Source organism: Adiantum capillus-veneris, chromosome 3 (genome assembly GCF_014529385.1).
Source record: "Adiantum capillus-veneris isolate H3 chromosome 3, ASM1452938v2, whole genome shotgun sequence".
Taxonomy (NCBI): domain Eukaryota; kingdom Viridiplantae; phylum Streptophyta; class Polypodiopsida; order Polypodiales; family Pteridaceae; genus Adiantum; species Adiantum capillus-veneris.
Genome location: NC_140933.1, coordinates 133,394,165 through 133,403,695, shown reverse-complemented (window position 1 = coordinate 133,403,695; position 9,531 = coordinate 133,394,165).

The following is a 9,531-nucleotide window of genomic DNA, read 5'->3' as shown; positions in this document are numbered from 1 at the left end:
CCAACCTTCATCCTCAAGAGTTGCAAGCAAAACCCTGCCTAATCTTCGGGCAACAATGCGTAGTCAGAGGTACGAGCAGAACCGAAGCGTTCTGCTTGAGCTACACAAACTCCATAGGCATATCTCTCTGGCTATTCCTAAGTTACCCTTCCAAAGAGTAGTCTGCCAGATTTGTGAAAGTGCGAATTTGGATTTTTGGTGGGCCAGAAGTGCGATGGGTTGCCTCCACAAGACAACCAAGGACTTTTTGATCGAGCTGTTCCAAGACAACTACATCCTCATAGCTCATGCTCATAGAGTGACAATGATCCCCCGAGATATCAATTCTCTTAGGCTGTTACGCTTCACGTACGACAAGACACTTGTGCCAATCTATCTATCTGATAAGAGAATGGAAAACATTTTGACAATCCCTCTAGTCACCAAACTGAAGGTGTACGATGTGAGCACCACACAACACACGTATACCACACGTTTGAATGTGGAGCAGACCCAAGAGCTGCTTGTGGAAGAGCCTTCAATCGAGTCAAATAAACAGGAGATGTTAGGAGCAATTGACCAAGCTAACATTGAGACCCTAGGTTTTCTCGGTCCAACTTTTGGCGTAGCACTTTTGGTATGGGGCCAAAATTTATATTTTCGTTTTGGTCCTCAAGAGATAGCTATTTTTTGAAATAGTGAGAGGGAGCTTACGAACAAAATTATAAATTTCGGTCTCTAGTATGTTATATTATTTTTGCAGAGGTATTTATTTGATTATGGATTATTGTAGATCCTCATCAATTAATTTTCTCAATTTGCATGCTGGTTTCCAACCTTTAATGGAATCAACAATCCGAGGTAGCCGTTTTGAACTCACAGCTGTCAATCATGCTTACCTCAAAGTCCACTTCCCTGATAGAAGTCGTTGATTGGTTTCAACGAGTCAACATGGACACGGCAAAAGTTTTACTTTTAGCTTACAGTAAAAAGTAAGTGTTTTTTATTTCGCTATTCTTCAATATTTTGTATACTATAAATAGCAAACTAATTCCTTGTTTTGTGCAATCAGTCCACATTGGAGCCTTGTTGGACTAAACATTGAGCGCAAGCGTTGCTACCTTGCAAATTCTACGCATGGTTTTCATGGGAATGTCGAAAGGTACGTAGTTACTTGTTTCTTGATTCTGTGATTTTGATGCAACGTGTGGTCACCATATGCTATGTCTTGCATGTCTGTTCAGAAACTTGTTGCTGCATGGGAAGCATTGACTCAAGACAATTTTTGCAAAGATATGTTGATTTTGAGTTGCAAGGTCCCAAAACAAGATGACGGGCATTCTTGTAGATGGAGAGTTCCTTCAAATGTGGAGCTTCTTTTGGAATGCATTTATACTGAGGAGCGTAGAAGTGTAAGTGCAATGTTTTGATTTTGTAATCTTTGCACACATGATTTCTTTGGATTACATATAAAAGCTAGGGAATTCATTTTCAAGCAAGGAACTTGGCAGATTATTTGAATGTCCATGTGGAGGCATTCAGGACGACGATGATCCAGAATATGATCAATCTTGTGGAGACACGTCCTCTAGGAGCCGTCAATGCATTTGTCGTGCCACCGTCATGACCACAACTTCGGCCTCCACCTTGGAGGTATGAAGTAGCACCTCAAACAATGATAGACCAAGCACCTAGACTTGCCTCTCCTCGTGTTTTTGGCCACTCAACCTCTAGTCTTTTTGTGATACCCGATTTTATCGAGGAAGGCGAGGCCACTGCACAATCTTTTCCTCAACCCCAAACCCCTCACCCAACCCCCATACCGTCTCCTGAGCCTTTATATTCCTGTCATGATAATCAAGCCCGGGAGAGCTCCCCTCAATTATAAACGAGAGCTACTAATCAATGGATTTAATTGGACATTACAATGTACATTATTAAACCCAATATAAAGACAACTTGAGTCAATTTCAAAAATATAATTGTTCTCATATTTTATTTGCGTGAAATTCCTTAACAATTCATTTTTGCATGAATATAGATTACAAGCTTTCTATCAACAACTTTCTTTGATATTAGCAGTTTAGAGCAATGTGATATACTGTTTGAGCCGCCTTCTTCAATCAAGAGTTGCATTGCACTAAAAACAGTCGGTCATCCTTTATCTTTGTACACAATGTCTTCTTGTCCTTTCTCTGAGGCACCTGTACGATAATTAATTGAATAGTTAGATTAGACTAATATTTGGTGATGATAACCAACAGGGAAGTAACTAACGCAGCATCAATGTTTACATAAAAAACATACTACCTTTCGCATGTTGCACTGGAAAAGAAATTTTGGAGGCAGGTTGAGGTTAACCTCGTTCTCCAAATCCTTGCACACTTGTTGTAGTGTCACATTTCCTGGAATGCTAAGAACAGTTAGCAGATCAAGTACCCAACATACCTCAAGCATTCTCAAAGGATTGTTCGGGTCATCGGTTAAATCTTGGTCCAAAGCTACCAGATGACCATTCACTCGATGCCACCTTATGTAGTGGAAGGAAGCTATGAAATTTTGAGAAGCTATCATGCACTTACACACAATAGACTTATTATTTACCTTGCATAAGATGCCATGTAATGGAAATGGCCTATGAACTTTGAGAATAGCGGAATTAAGAGAATTAGAGTGAGCATTTTTGTGAGATTATTTTGAGAACTTGGAGGGTGAACTTAATTGATGGTAGCAACATAAACATAGTACTTAATTAACTTGGCATGAACAATACATTTGCAAGAGAGAGAGAGTGTTAGAGAACATGACAATAGATGAGGACCGGATTTACTTGGAGCCGGTCCCCCCTCCAAAAGACGTTTGTATTATAGATTCTCCCATTAAGAGAGACTTTGTTACAATACAATCTTTGTGTTCCTTGTGACCTTGGTGATGCTATTGTAAAGCCCTCGTAGGGACTGCCTGAGAATGCCTAAGAATGAACCTCCCAACCTCCCATTAAATAGCCCCTTGGGCCTCATTCCCTATCCACACTTGCAGCCGGCCCCTTGGGCCTGGTCCTTGACCACCGGGCATTACCCTTGGCATGACTTTACTCCCCCCTTAGAGAAGCGTTTTCGTCCTCGAAAACAAGAGTGATGATGCACTAATGCTTTCCACAGGGGCATCCTGCAGGGATGCAGCTGGTTGCTTGACCCGAACACGGTTCAATAGGAGGTTCAATGAAACCAAGAGTAACAGCTTAATTTTCCATATTTTTGTCCTGTTGCAACCGTCTTGGTGTAACCATCACATAGATAATATAGCGTGTAAACTCCATGTAGAACTCACTTGAGTAGCTAAATGAGTCATCACAACTAAGATGTACCCAAAGAGTACCTCGTTTTACTTTCCTTTAAGGTAGCTTGTTGACGTAACTCATCAGCCAAGTTTAAGTCCTTGACTTTTTCTCAAATTTCATTAGTAAACAACCCCACCATAGCTAGTGTTCAAGGTTGAGAATCTGACTTATACATGAAAAGACTAAGTCTAGTCGAAAACATGCTTTAACTTAAGGTAAGCAAACTTCAAGTAGAGCAGTAAATGCTTACTAATTGGATTGCTTGGTGCTAATATACGCGCTTTGCATATCCTTTAGCACAAGATTACACTTGTAATCTTCCTATCCCTTTGGATAACTGACATTACTGAGGTGTTTTTTCCCACGGTTTACAGATTGTCTTCCTAGATGACTGGTAAACGGGGTTCACCATATCATACAACCTTGCTGAGAAATCAACAATTCCATGAATAACGATCGTGGTTATCTTGAAAGATCCAAAAGCACCCAAACCGAGCCATGACCTCTATTGGTGATTGGCAGACCCAAAAGTAATCTCATAGAGATACCACACATAGAGTGCAAAATGCTTTATAAGCAACAACATGATGAATATGCATTTCGTTCCAAATCAGCCTTTGCTAAACACTAGGGCCCATGAAACCTAGTGTGCATGCATTTAGCAAAAAACAGATCCAAACATGTCTATCCATAATCGTCCTTGCCAATACTTATGGCAAATATGGTGCTCCTAGCACACATAAAAAAGGAATGTAAATAGTGTTGAAAAGAAACTAAATACTTTCAGCTGCAATTATTTGCCTGCTGTGGTGAAACGTTTGAACCATAATAGAAGGTGAAACAATAATCACTTCTAGGTACAAACAATGAAACCTTTTCATTAACAACTCATAGCCTTGCTATATGCATAAACAACCATCTGTAAAGTTGTTTAGTTGCACTTGTACTTTAACAAGTCATTCTAAGTATCCGATAATTTCTGGCCACCAAAATTGCTCCTGATACGTCGTGCTGAAAATGGTCTAGAAAACAGAGTTGACCAGCACCTAGGGACATTGCGTGACACATACTTGTCTATCCAGAGACTCATATTCTCCACATGTGTTATATATCTTATGTAAGGATTTCTAAAAAAGAACATCCTTGAAATACAAGATATACTTGTGTGTGGAGGTAACTGCAAACACTCTACGACGGGAGTGAGAGGGATCCTCATTAGCCTTTCTCCACACTGGCTAAACCGAACTCCTTGAGTCCTTGGACCATGTTGTGTCCCATGTGACAACATGTGTCAAATAAACCCTACAAGTGGGTCTATAATTGCATAAGGCAAAAAAGGTATTTTGGACACAACGGCCCAAAATTCTTGGCTCTTATATGACCTTGTCTTTTCTTGGAAGAGCAAACATAGTGTATGCATCCTACATAAAAAGCAAATCAAAAGAAACAAAACCAAAATAGATGCGTACCTGTAGGTTAAACATAGTGTTCACTTATCCAGAGTGAAAATCACCTACCCAATTTTCCCGCCTGCAAAGGCCTAGGAGCACGAAGTGAAATGCAAGTAATATTGCATAAGTAACCTTGAGGGTTGCGTTTGCAATCCAAACCCCGTGGTTAAGATTTGTAGGAAAACTGCTCTACTAGCAGCTGGCCCTTGGCCTATGTGTGTGACCCCCTTGGGTTGGCCCGTGGTAGTATCTTCCGTTAGAAGTTGAAACTTTTTCACTACCCCTTGGCAGTCCGGTGGACTTATTTCCTTGAAAATGCAAGGGTGAAGGTTCCAACAATTGACCATCAACCCTACTAAGTGAGGTAATAATCACGAGCTGGGTCTTACCCCAAAACTGTACTCATATAGGCACTCTTAGTACTAAAAGGAGCTCCATTAAAATTGGAGTTGTATGCACAACTAGCTTTTGCACACTCAAAAATCCGTAGTCTGAGGTGTTTGTGAGCAGTCGTGTGGTCGAAAATGCTGGCTTCATCCATACACCTTGGTAGAGATAAGCCCTTACGAGTTTAAGACGTCCAAAAACTCAACTTGACTGTCAAACAGAAAATAATGTCCAAAAATACTAGTGGCAAGACTCTTGCTTGTCCATTATAAGCGATGGTCACTCAACAAAATAGAAGTTTTTGATCTTGAAAGCAATCACTATGGATTGCCAAAAGATGGCTCTTAGCCTGTCCAAAATAGGTAGCAATAGATGGCTCTTAGCCCTTCCTGTTACTGTATTAACATAGAAAGATTTCAAGAAAAATAATGCCTAGTTTCACCTTTCTTGCATAGAAACTGGAGAGAGAGAGAGAGAGAGAGAGAGAGAGAGAGAGAGAGAGAGAGAGAGAGAGAGAGAGAGAGAGAGAGAGAGAGAGAGAGAGAGAGAGCTGGGCTGAGGAAAACCCCCGATGCGAATGTGTTGTATGCCAGACCATGTTTGTGTTTTATCCTATAAGCGTACAACTACACACCCTTGGAGAGAGAGGTTTAGCTTATCCTATAAGCGTACAACTGTGTACTTGTACCACACCCTCGTAGAGAGAGGTACCAAAAGTCACATCTTGACCCACCCACTAACCGTGTAGGTGACCGTGGTTGTATGGGGGTAACTTGAAATGCGGCACTTTGCCTGTGAATAACATAAAAAATGTTTTAAGATATCAGATACTTACCTTGTCCTTGCAGAGGATTTAGTGTTATAGCGGAAGCATAATAAGAATGATATAGGATTATACCAATCTTGTTGGCATGCCATGCACGCGAAGGTGTAATCCGTGGGCGACATTGACGGGCTCTACCAATTGACCCGATACCTAAAGTGCCTTGCACTATCGAACAAGGATACATCTCAATTTGCCGTCGTCGTAAGTAAATTGTTAAAGCGCTTTGCTGAGTACAATAGGCAATCGTTGCCGTTGTAAAAGAAAACTTGAAATTGTGTATGCTGGTTTCCTAGCTATGGCAAGCGTATTGAGTTTGGCAAAACTCTTTGCAATTTGGCTCATAGCCATGTCTGGTACAAAAAAGATATCGTTACATGCACCATATACAGTGCCTTGCGAAGCGAAAACCGGCTATTTAACATATTCTAAACCTGTGGAAACCACGATCCAAAATGTCATAAAAGAAGCTGTGCTTCACATTAATGATCATGTAGTGCTGGTGCTCATAGTGAATATATGCCCCCGTTGACACATATGTGTCCAAGTGGAGATAAATCGACCGTGTCAAAATTGCTTTAAAAAAAAAGCATTTCGTATTATATCTTGACTGAATATGCTATACTAAGCACGGTATTGTATCATATACAACTAACCAAAAGGGTTATTTGAAAGAGGATATAACCACTAAAGAGCATGCAAGAAATTTATTGACTACTTGCCATAAAATCCATCAAAAAGGCCTAAGAATCCAGTACCTGGGGACAATGTTTCCATTCATGCTGTCCCATACAATTGAAACATAACTTCTGCAATTTGGCTTTTTGAAAGTCTACTGTGCAAAGTCTCCTCTTTGCCACCTTGGTGGAGATTGGTTTGATGACTGCCACAAGTGCAGATACAGTACCTATGGGAGGCAAGAGATGACTAGCTCTGTAAGGTGATTCACCTGTGTAGCAAGCAATTGGACGCGAACCGCCAATTTGAGAAACCGTTCTGCAAACGTTTCAAAGTCACGTCTTGTAACGTACTCTTTTTCATCGACGAGATTGCTAGTATCCTCCAAAATTTCCAGCACACTTTGAGGAGGAGTAGATGCTGGTGAAGGAAGTTCAAAGTCAAAAAAATGATTCTTGGAAAGTTCCGTATCCAGAAAATCAAACGAGGAATCCATGACAGTTTTGTGTGGTGCTAGCAATTAAAAGGAAGAATACTTAGATATCAAAAGATCTGATGCAAACCCGTTGTATCCGTTGTTGGTACCGAAAATCATCGGTAATTATCCATGCTTATTACGTGATTTTTAAGTAGTGGTCATCCCTTCACGTGTGTTGCTGATGAATCCAAAAAACCACCGTGATTGCAATCAATTAACCGTGTTAATTGACTCGGTACGTCGGAGGCAAGATTTCTTAAAATCCGGCCCGATGGTGATAAGCACAATCCCTTCTGCTTGATCAAACAAGCACAAAAATGTGCTTGAGAAGCGGTCGGATGTAAAACGTATCATCAAAATTCCATTGCGTTAACTCAACCGTTTCACTGATCTTGTTTCCAATTCACCAATTTTTTTTGAAAAAACTGCTGCAGAAAATTGGTAATTTGCTGATAAATTCCCTTGTCCTTTGCCGATGATTTTGGCCGAGATGTGGCACCTTGCCATGCACCTTTTAGTGTCCTTTTTATGTGGTGTGTGGTCGAGGATGCGCACGCATCCTTTGGTAAGTTGAAGGCCAAATGTTAACCTCCTGTGGGCGGCCAAAAATATGCCCTTCAAGTTGGAGCGATGGCGATTATAGCGAGCAACGCGCAGCGTTTGCAGACGAAGCATCTCTTCATGTAAAGCTTTTCGAGCTTCGATTGTGTGACGAGAATTGCCAGGCTTGGTGGCACGCACCCGTCAAACCACGCCTTTCGGTGTTTGGCTTTGGTTGAAACACCCTCTCCCCTTGCCTCAAGAGGCCTTGCACACACTACCCGGCTTCGACCCTGCCTGTCAAGAGCGCTTCTCCACCGCATGAACATGCAAAAGGCATGCAAGGGAAGGTCCAAGGCCCCCAGTTCCTAATAATAGCTTCGATACCAATGTAAAGCCCTCGTAGGGACTGCCTGAGAATGAACCTCCCAACCTCCCATTAAATAGCCCCTTGGGCCTCATTCCCTATCCACACTTGTAGCCGGCCCCTTGGGCGTGGTCCTTGACCACCGGGCATTGCCCTTGGCATGACAGCTATGAAGATGGAAAGATTCATGCTGTCACGAGCTTAACATAAACTTTGCAAAAAGCATAAACTATCCCAAGCCTCAGTCCCAAGGCCTCAAACACCTTCGAAGGCGGAGAGAGCTAGCGGGGAATGAGGGTAGGGAAGAGGAAGAAGAAACATTCCATAGGAGAAAGAAATAGTTCCTCACTTATCATCACTCTTCTTACTTAGCATAGCATAATAGCATAGTAATGAAGATGAAGAAGATGGCAAGCTTAAGCATTGAAGCATGGCTCTTGGTTGGATTCGCATTCCATAGCCAAGAGTGTTGGTGTATGCTCTCCACTTCTCAACAAACTTGAAGAAGGAGATGGAGATCTTGCATTTTTCACTCCACATAATGAGAGAATGTGTGTGTGTGTGTGTGTGTGTGTGTGTGTGTGTGGGAGAGTATATCTCCCCTCTCATGCTTGGTCTCTCTCTCTCTCTCTCTCTCTCTCTCTCTCTCTCTCTCCCTCTCCCTCTCTTGTATTATTTTATTATTTCCTTTGGACACATGTCCTCTTTTTCCTCTTTGGGAGAAAGAATTTAATTATTTATTTTTATGTATCTAAATTCTCATTGGACCCCTTTAAAACCTATCCAATAGCATTCAAACACATCATGAGGGCCACATGTGGAGGATCATTTGAACATGTGTCTTTTATGCTTATTAAGTCATTTGGTTGAATGGAATACTTCAAGGACTTATTCAATCAAGCATGTCACGTTCATGTCTCTTGAGACTTATCTTGAATTGAATACTTCAAGAACTTTCATCATTTAAGCATGTGAGAAACACCTCAAGCTTTTGGGTAAAGTTCCCACTAAAACTTAGCAAGCCAACAAGCACCTCATGCTTGGGTAGGATTCCCACCTCAAGGTCAACCCTAGCTTGCCTAAGGTCAAAGGAATTTTGAACACTAACTTTTGGAGGTCCTTAATGAAGCTAACCCTACGGTCTTTAAGCTCCATTAGGTAGCATTGCTCTTTGACATACCATCTCTCATTTGGACCCCTTTACCATGGGCCCAATGTTGAGATAGATCTGTAAGCACATGTCTATATTCTAACCCTTGTTCCCATTTATTATCCCACATTAAATAACCAGTTTAATATGAGAAAATCATTTAGGTTGGTTCAATATTAGAGTTTATGACATGCCATCAGAATCATGGACATCCCAAGATTCATCCAAAAAATTGAGGTATTTCTCTGTCTTGCGGAGTAGCATAGTTCCAGCCTTCCTCATCTCTTCATCATGGAAAAAGTTGATGAACACATGCATGGATATGAAGATTGAAACAT